Below are 19,029 nucleotides of genomic sequence, written 5' to 3' on the forward strand. Positions count from 1 at the left end.
TGATGATTCCAAAGAAGTGGATAAGACTACTTACAGATCAATGATTGGAAAATTGTAGTATGTAGTTCACACAAGGCCTGATATTGCTCTAGAAGTTGGAATAGTGGCAAGATTCTTAGCAAATTCCAAAGAAAATCACATGATGGCAATCACGAGAATCATGAGGTATCTAAAAGGTATTGAATACTATGTTTATGGTACAAACTTGGAGGCAATTTGGACTTAAAAGTATTTACTGATGCTGATTGGGTAGGAAGTCTTGATGACAAAAAAAGCACTAGTGGTGGAGCATTCTTTCTTGGTAAAAGACTAGTATCTTGGACAAGTAAGAAGCATAATTGTACTTCTAAATCCATAGTAGAGACATAATATGTAGTAGCAACAATAAATTGCTCTAGCATTTTTTGGTTCAAACAACTATTGGAAGGAATGAAGGTAGAAATCAAAGATCCAGTTGTTATATATTGTGATAACACTAGTACAATCAACATATCAAAGAATCCAGTGATGCATTCCAAAACAAAGCATAGTGCTAGAAAATATCACTTCTTAAGAGAATTGGTGCAAGATAATGAAGTTAGATTGGAATATGTAAATACAAAATAATAGACTACAGACATATTCACCAAGCCATTACCTAAGGATGCATTTATGTATCTAAGAGGTAAGCTAGGGATCATTCCCCTATCTAAAATTCACTAAATGAAGTTTAGTGAATGCATCAACTTGAACCTATTGAAGATCAATTAGTTGGTGTAGAATTAGCAAGGGAATATTGAAAATGAATCATTACTTAAGGTACATTGGAATTTATAGAGTTATTATCTTTGGCATGTGTTGTCAAAGAGGGAGAATTTTATTGTCATTACTCTAAGAAATCTTTGGAACCAATATAAAGTCAGATACTAGAGAGGGAGAAGTTCTTTGAAAGATGAAGTATGCTAAAATAGAGAGAATGTTCTGAATGAACTTGGTAATAGCTGTTGTAGATAGAATTTAGTGAATCAAGTTGCATTCAAATCAGGTCAATTCATTGTTACTCTCTAACCATTGTAGTAGTGATCTAAATCTCTTAACAAAATTGGCTTAACAACTATTTGTAAATCCTCTAACAAGGTGGCAATTCTATTGAATTGTTCTCAAGACCTCTAATCAGGCCACTCCTAACAAGGTGATTAAATACTTTAACAGGGTCACACCTAATAGTCTATTTTGTAACCTTTAACATGGTTGGTTCCTAACAGGGCTCACTTCAGAAGAGTGAAAATCAGTAACTAGTTGCTATTGGTAATTTTTCCCAAATTGGGTTTCCATGTTAAATTATGGTGTCAAATGTGTTCATGTCATTTTATTTATGTGTTTTCAACTAAGTTAAAGTAATGGTAATCTTGGATAACATCTAATGGTTTTTAAGTTAATCTTTTACCGAGCTAATCTAGTTACTACTAAGTTACAACATTCTATGTGTTTACTGAGCTTCAATAGCATTCAGTTATTAGTTTGCATTTTGTACTAATGTCAAAAGGCATATGGGATTTATTTTGTAGTAATAGATTCACCCCTCCCCTCTTAGTTACTCCTCTTATATTTCCAACAGTCAGGGTCATAACTTTTGACCTAGAGCTTAGAATTCAAAACTATTTGCACTATTAGAAAGAAGAACTAAAAATCTAATTTTAGTTTTTAAAATAGCGAGCCTTTGCTACCCAATTTTAGAGACCAATGAAAGTTTCAATTTGAAATTTTGAGTAGAAGACCTTTGAAAAAGCTAGCTAAAAAGGCCTAGAAAAACTTGTAAAAAAATATGAGAAAGTTTCAAAGACTTGATCATTTTGGATAATTTGGATCGCCTGGTCTCTGACCTAGAAGGATCGAATAGTTGGAAAGAAGAAAAGATCAAAGATAAAAAAGTTAGAAATATGAACTAGAATAGGTTTCTCATCTTATGCAACTATTAATGACAAGGTTCAACACGGGTGCCTTGGGATTTCAGATAGAAGAAGCAGGAGTTCAAATCTATGAAAATTTTTGACTACAAAAAGGTATAAATCATCAAAAAGGAGAAAAGTAAGTACACTATAGTGCTCCAGGACCTCATCTGAGAAAAACCTAGAAAATATTTTCAAATGTGAGAACTTTGATTTTTTGGCGAATTGAGCTTCCAAGCTTTCGAGCTTCTAAGTTGCACAAGCTTATGAGCTTTTGAGGTGCGCAAGCTTCCAAGATTCTGAGGTGCACTAGGTACACTTCTTCCAAGGTGTGTCAAAAGTTCTTGAGCAAGTCAGAGGTGTGCTGCTAGTTAACTACTAGTTCCAAATTTAGAGCTTTCCATGCATTGCAACTACATTTTGATGACAACCTAACTCCTACAAACACTTGGTGAAGATGAAGCTTCTATTTTTGGCATATCTAGAGACTCCCACATCATCTAATGGATTTCTTCTTCCGATTGTCTCATGCTTTCTTTTTTTAAGACATGTAAAGGCTCATGTATCCATTTAATAATATAAATATGGATGGAGTCCTACTTAGCACCAGTTAGAGAGTAAGTTTATATATAAATAGATTTGTTTTATTAGTTTAGAAGCATATGTTTGCATAAACAGATCTCTCACTCTTAACACAAATTGAGTAGAAGATTTCTTATAAATTCAAAAATGTAATATGTATTCCAGGCCATTATTTTTTATGCTCTCATTCAGAGTGTAGTTATTCTTGCCTAGGTGTGTTATATTTTGTCAATGTATGTTCATAAAGTGTAATTGAGCCAATAGTTTTGTTGTGCTATTTGGATTGAATGATCTTTTAATTTTGGTGTTTGCTATAGTTTTTACAAATTCTATTGATGTACTTTGTTGGAGAAGAGTTCACCTTATTGTTCCTGCATAGCTTTTTGTCTCGCATGAGCACACTTTTTGTGGCCTTGCGATCTAATGAAAAGTGAAACATCTTATGGTTACTAAATTCCCATCGATGATTGCATCAATGGAATTAAGGAAGCACTACTCCTATTTTCATTGGTGATCTACCAATTTTTTCAAAGGCTTAACTCGTAGACATGTTGTTTCTGTGGCTTATGTTTATTAGGAGTTTACTTTTCAAGTTGTTGGTGTTCAAAAGTGTAGCCCAAATTTTGAGCACTTTTGAAAAAATTGAACCCTATAAATGCTTTTGAATGAGATTGAACCTGACTGTACCTTTGAGGCCCCTAAGGTGTTTAATGTTTCTAACACCCTCCATTTAGTGTGTTTAAGTGTTCCATGATGATAAATTATTGTTCTGAGCCATTTCATGAAGTCTCATTTCAAGCACATTTCAAATCTGCATTTCACCCCTAGTGTCAAACAACGATATGAGGCCATGTTTGCATCTGAATATCTCGCACCCAAAATTGTTTTGTGACTTTCCACTTTGGGAGTGTTTAGTGTCCATACCTGAGAACCTATGTATTAGATTTTGAGTCATTTTGAGTTTGTTTGATTAGGTTTTGAATCCCTCAAAGTTAGTCAGTTACTATTTTCATGCTTTTGCAATTAATTCCGAATTTTGGGAAGCCCTATTTGACATATTATAACTTTTGACCAGTTGACCCGAATAATAAAATTCCTTTTGAGTTACATTGTAGACATTAGAGACTTGTCATGTTTCAAGTTTCAGCTCTTGAAGAATCCATTTTTGAACAGTTTTTGAATGCAATTCCAAATGCAATTTATAGCTTTTTACTAGTGTCAGCATTTGCAGATTTGTTGGAACCCCTTTTCATGATGTCATAATTCAAAATCTATGATAGATGAGATCAAATGGATTGTACCACTGTGTTTTCCTCAAAAAATATTCCAAGTGTGTCAGTTTTTAGGCCTTGATGAATCCATTTGCACACTTTTCTAGGTCGATTCCATTTGAAAAAATCACTTTTTGTCAGTGTTTCCAATTTGCAAAATCCAAGTAGCTCACTTTGACTGATTTCCATTTGTTCCCAGTTATTCATCATGAGCTCAAATCATATATTCATAATGTCCTCATGACAGAGAACCAGTGTCCCAGTTTTTGTTTCCCCATGTGCTCATTTGCCCAATTTTTGAGGCCAAATTCGAACCCAATTTACTACTTTCTAACATGTTTGTTTGCAGGTAGTTCTAAGAGGTCAACTTTAATAGTGAATATCTTTTGACCCTGGATTCTTCATGAGATGAGATTTGACAAGGTAAAAGTGTATGGAACAGAGAATCAGTATCCCAGATTTCAAAGTCCGATGAGTTGTTTAGATCAATTTTTAAGGCCAGTGAAAGGACCTCTTGGCAAAAAGTTGACAAGTTGAAATAAAATGATAAAATGAGTTTTTAATGACATATTAGTGGTCAAATTTGTTTTGAACCAGTGCCAGATGGTTAATGGATCAGTTTGACAGTTCAAGTGTTTGAAAACAAAAAAAAAAATTTAGCCGGACCCACTTTTGGGGCTCGACTAATTACGTCAAATTGATCTAACTCCAGAGACTTGAAGATATTTTGAAGGAAGCCTAAATTATAATAGGGGTATCAAAACTTTATTATAGTGGAAAAGTTAGCTTAGATAAGGGGATTGATGACTGTGTTTATAGCCAAAGGTCTTATATTAAAAAGGCAATGTAAATGATCACCTTCCTATGACTAATATATTTAACACTGAGATACAAAGTATACAAAATGCTATTCACAATTCTATGTTGACTACTTCGGCTGGCATCATTAACCTTAGAGCTTTTTCATTATGATTTCATAATTTTAGATAAGATTTTGATTGATGAGATGGGAATGAAGAGGTTCAAAACCACTTTCAAGGGTAGAGAAGTGACATCAGAAACCAACACACAACGGGTAACATCCATCAAAAAGAAGCCCACACTTAAAAGGGGACTCACACATTGAAAAGCCACAAGTAGTTCCAAGCCACAAGGGAGCACAGTATGGAGAGGCACTCATGTAGGCAAATAGTAGGAGAAATCACCCACGCACAAACAGAGGAGCCCATTCACAATGGAGTGACTCGTAGTCAAACAAGAGGAAAAGGAAGACCATGCAAAGAAGGCATCCAATAATGGGAAGTGGCTAAAAATAGAGAAAAATGTGCATAAAAAATGGACATCAGTATAAAAAGATGCATCAGTGAAGGAGTAGCCAAAGATTAAACAACCCACGGCTTTGCATTGGGGACTCACGTACACAAAAAAGAGGGGCTAGCGGTCAAAGTAAGAAGCAAGGCCAACACGTAGAAAAAAGGAAGCTTGTAGAGGAAGAATGAAAGCCCACGCATTGAAGGAAGAAGCTGCCCAAAAGAAGGAGAGGGAACCACGCTTTTTCAAGACATATTTAAAGAGAAAATAGAATTCATGTGGAAGGGCATAAAACATTAGCAAAAGGAAAGATAATGCTGCCCAAGCAGAGTAGACCCTCCACGTTGAAGCCAGCAGCATGGATCATTAAAATTGTTGACTTTGTAGTAGAAGAATATACCAACATAAATAATGAAGATAATATTGCAACCAAAAGCATTGACATCGGGATTGCCTGAATTGTATTATGCTGAAAATTGATATTTGTTCTCAGCTTCCTTGGATTAAAGAGTTTTCTCGAAAATGGAAATGGACATTTTGTCTGTAGCATTGAAAAATAAATCAGCATTCAAAGAAAAGGAGGCACTAAAGAGAAAACCACCGTCTCAGAAGGAAAGCGCCATGCTAAAAACATGCCAAATCAGGAGAAGCGCAAGCAATCCATGCCATGAGCAAGGTGTAGGGCAGAAATGTGTCAAAATGTTATATCCCACATTGTTTAAGTGGTGAGTTTTATAATGTTTAAATAGCATTGTACTTGATAGCCTTATTTTCTAAAAGCCGCAAGCTTTTGAAGCCGTAGGCTTAGGTTGTGTGGTTCCCTCATGGTTGGTGCACGAGTTGAAATGTTTTAGTGAAAGAAATAAGCGGTTTAGAGGGAAGCCACATGGTAGTTCATGTGTATGGGCATAAGAGCAAGCCATGTGTATGAGCATAAGGTAATTGCAAAATTATTACGATGTCATGCCCAATGTAAGAGCGGAGAGAAAAATCCAAGGCTCTATGAGGTTACGCTCATGCGTATGAGCAGAGGTTGATATGTTGAGGCTTCTTGGTGCTATGGGAAAAGCTTCTTTCCCGTATAGACATAAATCAAATTTTTGAAAGCTCTGGGGTTACGCTTAGGTGTGAGAACGTAAAGGATATCGTTCAACGTATGGTCGTGAATGAAAGTTTCAAAGAGCCCGATCTTACATTGAGGTCGTAAAGACGTAAAAGAAGCCTCCCATATGAGCGTCAGGGCTCAAAACGTAAGAATGTAAAGATAAATTCAAAGGCCTTCGGTGCTATGGGGAATGAATTAAGGAAATTAATTGATATTAAAATATTAATTAATTAAAAAATGTCTCAGATATTGCACAACAAATCAGGAGTTGGCAAGTGGCGAATTGGCAAATAATATTGAGTATAAAAATGAAAGTTCAAAAAAGTTTTCAAATGCATGAAATTTCAAAATGAAAAATTTGAATGATTTTAAATTTTTATATAGTTCAGACTATATAATTTTTTAATTTTTTTATTTTTAAAAGTTCTGATTCAGTCCAGGAGCTTGTTTTTCAAACTGCCATAATAGGGGCATTTTTTGTTCGAAATATGCCTTATCATATACCGTCAAAATCGAGAGAAGCTAAATTTTTCAAATTTGAGATCAGATTTTGCACAGGTCTTCACCAATTCAGTTTATTAGCAATTTTTCAATTTCTGGGGTATTCTTAGTAAAACGGGCAGAATTCATCATGAAGCATTAGAGTTTGTTACAAGGCAGTTTTGAAGGCTTGGTAAAGTCTGGATGTGAAGAAAATCAGTTCTAGAGTGTTTCCTTGGCTTTCAGAAGTCATTTTTTAAATTGATTTTCATTTTACCATGAGTAAAAATTAGGAATCAAATCAGTTGTTTGTTCAACCATACATTTAAGATATTTGATGCTTTTGGAACAATAACTGATTGAAGATTTGATTCACCAGTTGAGGGGAAAGATTAAAAAGATGATTTTTAACCTGTTGAGAAGGTTTTTCAGCTGGACAAATGTCATGTTTTGATCAAATCTGAGATTTCTTCTCCTATATCTTTCCTTTTCTCATCTATTGTAGGGGTTCCAGTTTTTCACTGTGAGACCATTGTTGGTAGGAAATTTTTAGTCATTCTGTGATACCACTTCTTTGGATCCAAAACTGTGATTCCACCTTCATTCTTTAGCATATTCTCTCTTGTATGAATAGTAGTAGGAAGAAATATACAGATAGTCTAGAGTTGTTACGTTGTTTCATGTTTTTCATTTCATGCATATGATTGTATAATTTCAAGGAAATAATACAAAGAGTAGCAGATGATTGAGTTGCAGTTGAATCTTATCTCCATTCTTGGTGAATTGTAATGTTTTATGACCTTTGAAAAAAGAGCCTAGGTCATAGTTATAGTCCCTTAAAGTTGCATGTTGTTTCATTGTTGCTGATAATTCAAGGAATTGTGTAAATGCTTCATATAAATTAACAGGGTTACAGATTTATTGAGGAGGATATCAGGCAAGAATGAGATTTAAACTAAACATAGATGTCTATTTACAAGTTGAATAGATAGATCAAATATCTAAAGATACACATATGTCTTAGATATTCATATGTATGTTTTTGATTCATAGATTTGCCCAATGGTTAAGGCACTGATCAGTTTATAGGATCACTAGGTCTTACTGCTACATATTTGAGGATTTGTTGAAAATCAACATCAATAATCAAATGTTCTTTCCCTTTCATGTTGAAGGACCTAAATGTTTAACCCTCACTCATCTTATGAGATTCATAACTTTGCATTTAGCTACTGTAGATCTATGTCTTTTCTTAAGCCATTAGGAGATATAAGGGTTTTCATCTGCTTAATAGTTTCAGGGATATGTTTTTGCACTGGTACGACATCGATTGAATCTGAGGTCTACCTGCCTAAGTTTAACAGAGCCTAGAGTAGAAGAAGGGTCATGCCTTATAGTTAGCCCGGTGTCTGAAATAGCATGTTGAAAATGGGAGTTAGCTGCCCCTAGATGTGTTATATTCTCATTGGGATAATTGAAAACCCTCCAGCATTTTCAAACACCAACACAAGTCATTTGCTTAAACTTCTTATTATCTTATCTTCGTTATTTTCTTTAAAAAACCCTAGTTAAATTAGGAATTCATATAGTTGCATTGGTAGATTGAATTCATTTAAAAAATTAAAAAAAATACTAAAAACATATCTCTTTTGTGGTTAATTTTGAAACAACAAGAAGTTTGGCCATTTGATCCAAAATTGGTTCGAACCAGCAAAGGCCTCTTTGTGAACAAACACATTTATTTTCAATCAATTGGATTCCAGTAGATCACAAGATCACCCAAAACCTTGGAGTTGATCCTAGATCAGCTTTTCAAGAGAGGAGTTCAAAAGAATTCTTGTCATTAAGCATTATGCAAAATGATAGCTCAACACATCTGTAATCTCAAACCTCATCTATAGAATAAGGCTGCACATGCAATGGACACTATTAACTCATTACTAGAAATTCCTTGGAAGGCTACATAATATGAATTCTTAGTCAAGAAATTGATGCACCCTCTTATGAGAAAAATGAATAAAAAATGGTGTGCATTTAGATTATTCCCTAATCACCATGACATCACAAAACTATTAGTTATCTCAAAAAAAAAAATCATATCTACTCACCTCACAAACACCCAATGTAAAAAAGTGATTCATAGAGCTTCCTGCTATACTCTCGTAGCTAACACAATATATCACTGAGGTTATCACAAAACCCTCTCTAGGTGTTTATACTCAAATGACACCACTACAAATCTACAAAAAGTTCATGTTGGACTTTGTGGTGCTCACATGAGTGGTATAGTCCAAGGAAAGAAAATATTAAGAGATGAGTATTATTGGCCCACAAGAAAATGTTAAAATGTGTTGACCTTGTCCACAATATACAAATATGATACATGCTCTAGTACAAGATCTCTAGCCTATTACACCAAGATGGCCCTTCTCGTGTTGGGATTTCAACTGCATTAGTGTTATCATCCCTCCCTCTTTGGATGGACACAAATATATTATCACAACAATGGAATACTTCACCAAGTGGGTAGAAGCTACCCCCCTTACCCTTTCCACTAGAGTGTAGGTCTCAAAGTTCATCCTATACCACATTGTCTACTATTTTGGTGTCCCCATCACAATCTTCACAGATCATAGAGGCCAATTTGAAAACTAAGACATGAAAGATCTATGTTTAACCCTCCTCATCCATCAATGATTCTCCAATTCATATTTTCCCCAAGGTAATTCCAAAACCAAGAAAATAAATAAAACCATTCTTAAAATCCTCAAAAAGGTTATCAATAATTCTAGTAGTGGTAGCTATAACAACTTGATCCTTAGATGTTGTTGGTGTTAGATTTTGGTGACTAATCAGGAAAGTACTATACATACTTCATAAATAGTGGGGTTCGGGGCATCGGCCCGAGAAAATTTTTTTTTTTGGGCAGTAGCCGACATATTATGGATGACATGTTATAACCCTAAAGTAGTTTAATACTTATATAAAAGGGCTTAGGGTTGGTTATTTTTCATAATGTTGTGATACGAAATTGGTTCTTGCGGCGGTATTGAGCTGTAAGAGATTACGGATTGTAATCAGGTTGTAATCACTGGATTGTAATAAGATCAGACTTGTTGTTTAGTGGACGTAGCCCAGGGATTAGGTGAACCACGTTAAATCCTTGTGCCTTGTGTTCATTTCTGTGTGTTCTATTATTTTTTGTTATTGGTTATATTTGCATGTAGTTTTTATTTTTGTCCGTGGTTTATCCTAACAAGTGGTATCAGAGCCTAGTTGTCTTTCAGTTATCCTCTGCAGGAAAGTCTCATAGTTAAGTGGGAGTCTCACAGTTGAGTGGGAGCGATGGCAGATGAGGGTAAGTTGAGGGTTGACAGGTTTAATGGGCAAAACTTCCAGTTATGGAAGATGCAAATGGAAGACTATTTATATTAGAAGGATTTATGAAAGTCGTTGGAAGGAAAAGCCAAGAATTAGGGAACTATGTCAGAGGCTAAATGGGATATTTTGGACAGAAAGGCACTCGAAAGCATTCGGTTATGCTTGGCACCATTGGTGGCATTTAATATTACAAAAGCAAAGACGACAGAAGATTTGATGAAAACCCTAGCGACACTGTATGAAAAGCCCTCCGCTTCAAATAAGGTATTTCTCATGAAGCGTTTATTTAATATGAAAATGGTAGAAGGTGGATCTGTTGCAGATCATTTAAATGAGTTTAATACTATTACTAGTCAATTATCTTTTGTGGATATCAATTTTGATGAAGAAATTAGGGCTCTCTTGATTTTGTGTTCTTTGCCTGAAAGCTGGAATGGCTTGGTAATGGCGGTGAGTAATTCTGTTCCTGAATCTAGTACCCTAAAATATGATGATGTGATCGGTGTTATTTTAACTGAGGAAACTTGTAGAAAATCCTCAGGTGGATCTACATCAGGAAGTGCTTTAAATGCACAAAGCAGGGGCAGAATGACTGAAAGAGGAAGTAACTCTGGAAATCGTGGGAAATCAAGAGGAAAGTCAAAGGGGAGGAGGTCTCAATCGAGAGGACCAAATGATTGCTGGTACTGTGGGAAACCAGGGCACAAAAAGAAAGATTGATAGAATTGAAAGAAAAATGAAGGAGATAAATCAGATGGAGACAAGGAGGCAAATGTGGTAAGTAACAAATCCGAAGAGGATGCTTTGCTTCTGTCTTTAGAGAGTGTTGATGATTCATGAGTTTTAGATTCTAGTGCTTCATTTCATGCTACACCTCATAGAGGTTATTTCATTGATTATGTCCAAGGGGATTTTTGGCTTGTTTATTTGGGGGATAATGAACCCTGTCAGATTGTTGGAAAGGGAAAAATTAAGATTAAGTTGCGGAATGGGAATCATTGGCTACTACATGAGGTAAGACATGTTCCAAAACTAAGTAGAAATTTAATTTCAGCAGGGCAACTTGGTGATGAGGGTTGTGTAGTTACTTTTAATGATAAAAATTGGAAGGTTTCAAAAGGTTCCCTTGTAGTATCAAAAGGTGTGAAAGTAGGCACCTTATATCTTTGTACAGGTCATATTGTTCCTTCTACTTTGATTGTTTCAGAGAAAAATGAATATTCAGGAACAATTACTGCAGTTGAGCAGGGAGAACAAATAGCTACTGTAGATTCTGATACAACGATATGGCACAATAGACTTGGGCACATGAGTGAGAAAGGTATGAAAGTACTTCATTCAAGGAAAGTTTTATCAGGTCTAAAATGTGTGAATATGGATTTCTGTGAAAGTTGTGTGTATGGAAAACAAAAGAGAGTGAGTTTTGTAAAGACAGGGAAGGAAAAAAAAAAGGAGAAATTAGAGCTTGTGCATACAGATGTATGGGGACCAACCCAGGTATCTTCCCTTGGTGGCTCTCATTATTATGTTACATTTATTAATGATGCAACTAGAAAAGTATGGGTTTATTTCCTTAGATAGAAATCTGATGTATTTCAAACTTTTAAGAAATGGAAATGCTTGGTTGAAAATGAGACTGGTAAGAAATTAAAATGTCTTAGATCTGATAATGGTGGTGAGTATTGCAGTCATGAATTTAAAGATTATTGCTCCACTAATGGTATTCGTAGACAAAAAACTATTCCAAGGACTCCACAGGAAAATGGAGTGGCTGAACGCATGAACAGGACTATAATGGAGCGCGCAAGGAGCATGAGGTTGCATGTTGGGTTTCCCTTACACATGTGGGTGGAGGCTGTCAATACTGCAGTATATTTGATTAATAGAGGTCCCTCTACTCCTTTGGGCTGTGGTATTCCAGAGGAAGCATGGACTGGTAAGAAGGTGAGTTATTCTTTTCTCAAGACCTTCAGTTGTGAAGCTTTTGCTCATATAGACTCTAAAAATAGAACCAAGCTAGAAGCTAAATCAAAGAAATGTGTCTTTGTTGGATATGGCATTAATGAATTTGGTTATAGGCTTTGGGATTTTGAAAATCTTAAAATTATTAGAAGTCAGGATGTCATATTCAATGAGAAAGTGTTGTACAAAGATCTGTTGTAGCAACATGAGAAGAAAGAAGATGATTATATAGTGCTGGATGATACTCCAAAATCTGATGTTCCAGCCATTCCTCATGATGTGCAACAACTGCAACAACAAATACCACACACACCAATGAATGTTAGACGGTCAACAAGGTAAATTAGACCTCCACAAAGGTTTTCTCCCTCTTTGTATTCTATTTTACTTACTGATGCTGGTGAACCTGAAAGTTATGATGAAGCTGTGCAGGTGGATACTAAGATTTAGTGGGAGTCTGCAATGAAAGATGAAATGGACTCTTTGCTGAAAAATAAGACATGGGATTTGTGCAAGTTGCCTGCAGGTAAAAAGGCTTTACAGAATAAATGGGTTTACAGGTTGAAAGAAGAGGAAGGAGGTAAGAAAAGATTTAAAGCCAGGTTAGTTGTAAAAGGATTTGCATAGAAAAAGGGAATTGATTTTGATGAGATATTTTCTCCTGTTGTTAAAATGACTTCTATTCGTACTGTTTTAAATCTTGTGGCTACTGAAGATTTTCATTTAGAGCAGATGGATGTTAAAATAGCCTTTCTTCATGGTGATTTGGATGAAGAAATATATATGGCTCAGCCACAGGGTTTTGAGGTCAAAGGTAAGGAGAACTTAGTGTGCAAATTGAAGAAAAATTTATATGGTTTGAAGCAAGCACCTCGGCAACGGTATCTGAAATTTGACAGTTTTATGCATGAGCATGGATATAATAGGTGTCATTCAGATTACTATGTTTATTTTAAGAGGTTGGATGATGATAGCTACATTATTTTATGTTAATATGTTGATGATATGCTTGTAGCTGGGTCTAACATGGATCATATTAAGGGGCTGAAATGCCAATTAGCACATGCATTTTCTATGAAGGATTTGGGGGCAGCAAAACAAATCCTTGGTATAAAGATTTGCAAAGATAGGAAGAATAGAACATTGACGCCATCTCAAGCTGATTATGTTGAGAAGGTGTTGCAACGTTTCTCTATGGAGAATGCTAAAGCTGTCAGCACACCTTTACCTCATCATTTGAAATTGACTAAGGAGATGTGTCCCAAGACACAGGAAGAGGAGGATAAGATGTCCAAGGTACCCTATGCTTCAGCTGTAGGAAGTTTGGTGTATGCTATGGTATGCACTAGGCCCGATATTGCACATGCAGTGGGAGTCGTTAGCAGGTATATCAGTCATCTAGGATTTGAGCATTGGAATGTTGTCAAGGGGATTCTCAGATATTTGAGAGGAACATCCAATAAGTGTTTACACTTTGGGGGCTCTACTACTGATTTACAGGGCTATGTTGACTCAGATTTGGCTGGGGATATTGATACCAAGCGAAGTACTATAGGTTATGTCTTTACTATTGGTGGGGCAGCTGTGAGCTAGGTTTCTAGGTTACAGAAGATTAATGTTCTCTCCACTACAGAGGCAAAGTATGTTGTTGCTATAGAGGCAGCCAAAGAGATGATATGGCTTCAGTTCTTCTTGGAAGAATTGGGACATCCTCAGAAGGATAATTATTTGTTCATAGATAGTCAGAGTACCATTCATCTTGCTAAGAATTCAGCTCTGCATTCTAAGACCAAACACATACAGTTGCGGTACCATTTCATTCGGTCAGTTTTGGAGGATGGACAGTTAAAGCTGGAGAAGATACTTACCAATGAAAATCTAGCAGATATTTTGACAAAGGTTGTAACAAGGGAGAAGTTGAACTCCTCTTCAGCTTCGGTTGGTCTTTTAGACTGAACATGAATAAAAGAACAGTAGAGTCCAGGATGGCTTGATCCAGTGGGAGCCCCATGTGGTAGTGGTATTGCTACAGGATCAGTCTCCAAGTGGGAGATTGTTGTTTAGTGTGGAGCTTGATCAATCCCCAAGTGGGAGATTGTTAGAGTTTGTTACAAGGCAATTTTGAAGTCTTGGTAAAGTCTGGATGTGAAGAAAATCAGTTCTAGAGTGTTTCCTTGGCTTTCAGAAGTCATTTTTTAAATTGATTTTCATTTTACCATGAGTAAAAATCAGGAATCAAATCAGTTGTTTGTTCAACCATACATTTAAGATATTTGATGCTTTTGGAACCATAACTGATTGAAGATTTGATTCACCAGTTGAGGGGAAAGATTAAAAAGATGATTTTTAACCTGTTGAGAAGGTTTTTCAGCTGGACAAATGTCATGTTTTGATCAAATCCGAGATTTCTTCTCCTATATCTTTCCTTTTCTCATCTATTGTAGGGGTTCCATTTTTTCACTGTGAGACCATTGTTGGTAGGAAATTTTTAGTCATTCTGTGATACCACTTCTTTGGATCCAGAACTGTGATTCCACCTTCATTCTTTAGCATATTCTCTCTTGTATGAATAGTAGTAGGAAGGAATATACAGATAGTCTAGAGTTGTTACGTTGTTTCATGTTTTTCATTTCATGCATATGATTGTATAATTTCAAGGAAATAATACAAAGAGCAGCAGATGATTGAGTTGCAGTTGAATCTTATCTCCATTCTTGGTGAATTGTAATGTTTTATGACCTTTGAACAAAGAGCCTAGGTCATAGTTATAGTCCCTTAAAGTTGCATGTTGTTTCATTGTTGTTGATAATTCAAGGAATCATGTAAATGCTTCATATAAATTAACAGGGTTACAGATTTATTGAGGAGGATATCAGGTAAGAATGAGATTTAAACTAAACATAGATGTCTATTTACAAGTTGAATAGATAGATCAAATATCTAAAGATACACATATGTCTTAGATATTCATATGTATGTTTTTGATTCATAGATTTGCCCAATGGTTAAGGCACTGATCAGTTTATAGGATCACTAGGTCTTACTGCTCAATATTTGAGGATTTGTTGAAAATCAACATCAATAATCAAATGTTATTTCCCTTTCATGTTGAAGGACCTAAATGTTTAACCCTCACTCATCTTATGAGATTCATAACTTTGCATTTAGCTACTGTAGATCTATGTCTTTTCTTAAGCCATTAGGAGATATAAGGGTTTTCATCTGCTTAATAGTTTTAGGGATATGTTTTTGCACTGGTACGACATCGATTGAATCTGAGGTCTACCTACCTAAGTTTAACAGAGCCTGGAGTAGAAGAAGGGTCATGCCTTATAGTTGGCCTAGTGTCTGAAATAGCATGTTGAAAATGGGAGTTAGCTGCCCCTAGATGTGTTATATTCTCATTGGGATAATTGAAAACCCTCCAGCATTTTCAAACACCAACACAAGTCATTTGCTTAAACTTCTTATTATCTTATCTTCGTTATTTTCTTTAAAAAACCCTAGTTAAATTAGGAATTCATATAGTTTCATTGGTAGATTGAATTCATTTAAAAAAATAAAAAAAATACTAAAAACATATCTCTTTTGTGGTTAATTTTGAAACAACAAGAAGTTTGTCCATTTGATCCAAAATTGGTTCGAACCAACAAAGGCCTCTTTGTGAACAAACACATTTATTTTCAATCGATTGGATTCCAGTAGGTCACAAGATCGCCCAAAACCTTGGAGTTGATCCCAGATCAGCTTTTCAAGAGATGAGTTCAAAAGAATTCTTGTCATTAAGCATTATGCAAAATGATAGCTCAACACATCTGTAATCTCAAACCTCATCTATAGAATAAGGTTGCACATGCAATGTACACTATTAACTCGTTACTAGAAATTCCTTGGAAGGCTACATAATATGAATTCTTAGTCAAGAAATTGATGCACCCTCTTATGAGAAAAATGAATAAAAAATGGTGTGCATTTAGGTTATTCCCTAATCACCATGACATCACAAAACTATTAGTTATCTCAAAAAAAAAATCATATCTACTCACCTCACAAACACCCAATGTAAAAAAGTGATTCATAGAGCTTCCTGCTATACTCTCGTAGCTAACACAATATATCACTGAGGTTATCACAAAACCCTCTCTAGGTGTTTATACTCAAATGACACCACTACAACTCTACAAAAAGTTCATGTTGGACTTTGTGGTGCTCACATGAGTGGTATAGTCCAAGGAAAGAAAATATTAAGAGATGAGTATTATTGGCCCACAAGAAAATGTTAAAATGTGCTGACCTTGTCCACAATATACACATATGATACATGCTCTAGTACAAGATCTCTAGCCTATTACACCAAGATGGCCCTTCTCGTGTTGGGATTTCAACTGCATTAGTGTTATCATCCCTCCCTCTTTGTATGGACACAAATATATTATCACAACAATGGAATACTTCACCAAGTGGGTAGAAGCCACCCCCCTTACCCTTTCCACTAGAGTGTAGGTCTCAAAGTTCATCCTATACCACATTGTCTACTATTTTGGTGTCCCCATCACAATCTTCACAGATCATAGAGGCCAATTTGAAAACTAAGACATGAAAGATCGATGTTTAACCCTCCTCATCCATCAATGATTCTCCAATTCATATTTTCCCCAAGGTAATTCCAAAACCAAGAAAATAAATAAAACCATTCTTAAAATCTTCAAAAATGTTATCAATAATTCTAGTAGTGGTAGCTATAACAACTTGATCCTTAGATGTTGTTGGTGTTAGATTGTGGTGACTGATCAGGAAAGTACTGTACATACTTCATAAATAGTGGGGTTCAGGGCATCGGCCCGAGAAATTTTTTTTTTTGGGTAGTAGCCGACATATTATGGCCGACATATGGCCGACATGTTATAACCCTAAAGCGGTTTAATACCTGTATAAAAGGGCTTAGGGTTGGGTATTTTTCATAATGTTGTGATATGAAATTGGTTCTTGCGACGGTATTGAGCTGTAAGGGATTACAGATTGTAATCAGGTTGTAATCATTGGATTATAATAAGATCGGACTTGTTGTTTGGTGGACGTAGCCCAGGGATTGGGTGAACCATGTTAAATCTTGGTGCCTTGTGTTCATTTCTGTGTGTTCTATTTTTTTTTTTTTTTTGGTTATATTTGCATGTAGTTTTTATTTCTGTCCGTGGTTTATCCTAACAGTTGGTCTATCATCTCCGCCATTGTAAAAATCTCATTCAGAACCTTGAATTCTAGTTGTTCTAGGGTAGTCCCTTAAATTCCCCCTCCTCTCCTCCATGCCTCCTCTCAAAGGAACCCCTCCTACCATAGTATACCTCCTCCATCTGTCATCAACCAATTGTTTCTTCCTAGATGTGTACCTTGGTTGGTGAATATGTGTTGTCTTTTGTAAGGACCTTACCCTATGACTACTAATCTCCTTAAGCTCTATCCACATACCTATACTAGTGGCATGTGAATGGGAAGCCCTCCAATCTTGGGGCACAACCATGTAAAATCCCACCTACTCCCTCAAATCCATAGTCTCAGCCTAAAGGTAATCCCCATATGCAATTGACCTCCCTCCCTATACCAAAGTATGTTCCATAGCCATTACTAGATCATAAACCAATTGATCTCACTCTTGCTAGAGGTGATCCATGGCATGTCCTAGTTTAAAGTAGGGTTTTAATAATTGTGAGGCCTTGCCTCAATCCATCTTAGCATAGTTGATACATTATTATTTTGATACTCATGACTTGATATGTTGAGACACTATCGGATACACTGAACATTATTATGATATTTTATGTTGTGTGATTTTTTACTTTCAGATGTTTAATTATGTTATTTAATGTTTTATGAACATGCATACTAATGAAGTAGTGTAGAAAGTGAATGTAGAATTAACGCTTTGATTATGCAATTTAAATGGTTAAGAATATCAGTAGAAATGAGATAAACAACTAGTTATTTGAAAGATGGATGTTTTAACTTATGTGATTTCCCTGATAAGTTATACATATATGCATGTGATTTTCTTGAGCTACTGATGTGTGCAATGAGTGTGCATGATATCTTAGCTAGGAAATCTAATGGAGAAATGAAATTGTACCCTATGTACCAATTGTGTAAACCAAGGTTGAGTCTAACAAAAGGCACAAACCCTGTTATTTGTATTTTATTCGTATCGTGGATTGAATGAATGTATCATTTTGTAATCTTTAAATGTTAATGTTTCGTAACAGTGATTTTATAGTGTCGCTTGACACTCGTGAATTGTTTATGCATTTTAGCATGATAGTAAGGGTTAACTGAGTAACTTAAAGATCTAAGTTGGATTAGGTTAGTTACCTTTTTGCTAATCAATTAGTAATTGAGATTAACTACCCTAATTAGGATTAGTGAGTAATCTATTTTTTTTAAGGTTGTTAGAAAGTCTTAGAATTTCCTAGCATTTGATAGGTCCCTAATTAGTTCTTAAGGCCAAAAATCATGAAATCTAAGTACCTAAGGGGTATGGGTATGGGTTTGGGGAATTTTCCACCCCGCTTCCCCCTTTTGTTGACTTTTATGGTCACCCAAAAACCCCATTTTTGATTTATTGTGAAAATTGAATATTTTCATCATGAGTTGGATAAGTTTAACTCCACCTTTAGGTTAGTCTTTTGTCTAGTTGAGTTAGAAGACTCTAGAAAATTTAGGCAAGCGGAGGAGTTAGTACTTTTTGAAGGTGGTTGAGTTTAGGATCTTATTTATAGGCAATTTTGAGAGGGTTTGAGTGTTCACCCAACCTCTAGATTTAGAGAGCATTTCAGGACTGAAGGAGAAGGAGAGGAAAAGAAGCTCATCTCAAATTTGTTCAATTTACATAGCCTTATTGTGAAGGTAGGAATCCCTCAGCTTATATTGTTCATGTTTTGTTTCATGCTTAAGTTATTCTGTTTGCATATGTATGTTCATGTGTGTGTTGAATATGTTTAGGGGGGATTGAAATAGGTTT

This window comes from Cupressus sempervirens, chromosome 10 (genome assembly GCF_028749045.1).
Source record: "Cupressus sempervirens isolate cs-2001-9-10 chromosome 10, ASM2874904v1, whole genome shotgun sequence".
Taxonomy (NCBI): Eukaryota; Viridiplantae; Streptophyta; class Pinopsida; order Cupressales; family Cupressaceae; genus Cupressus; species Cupressus sempervirens.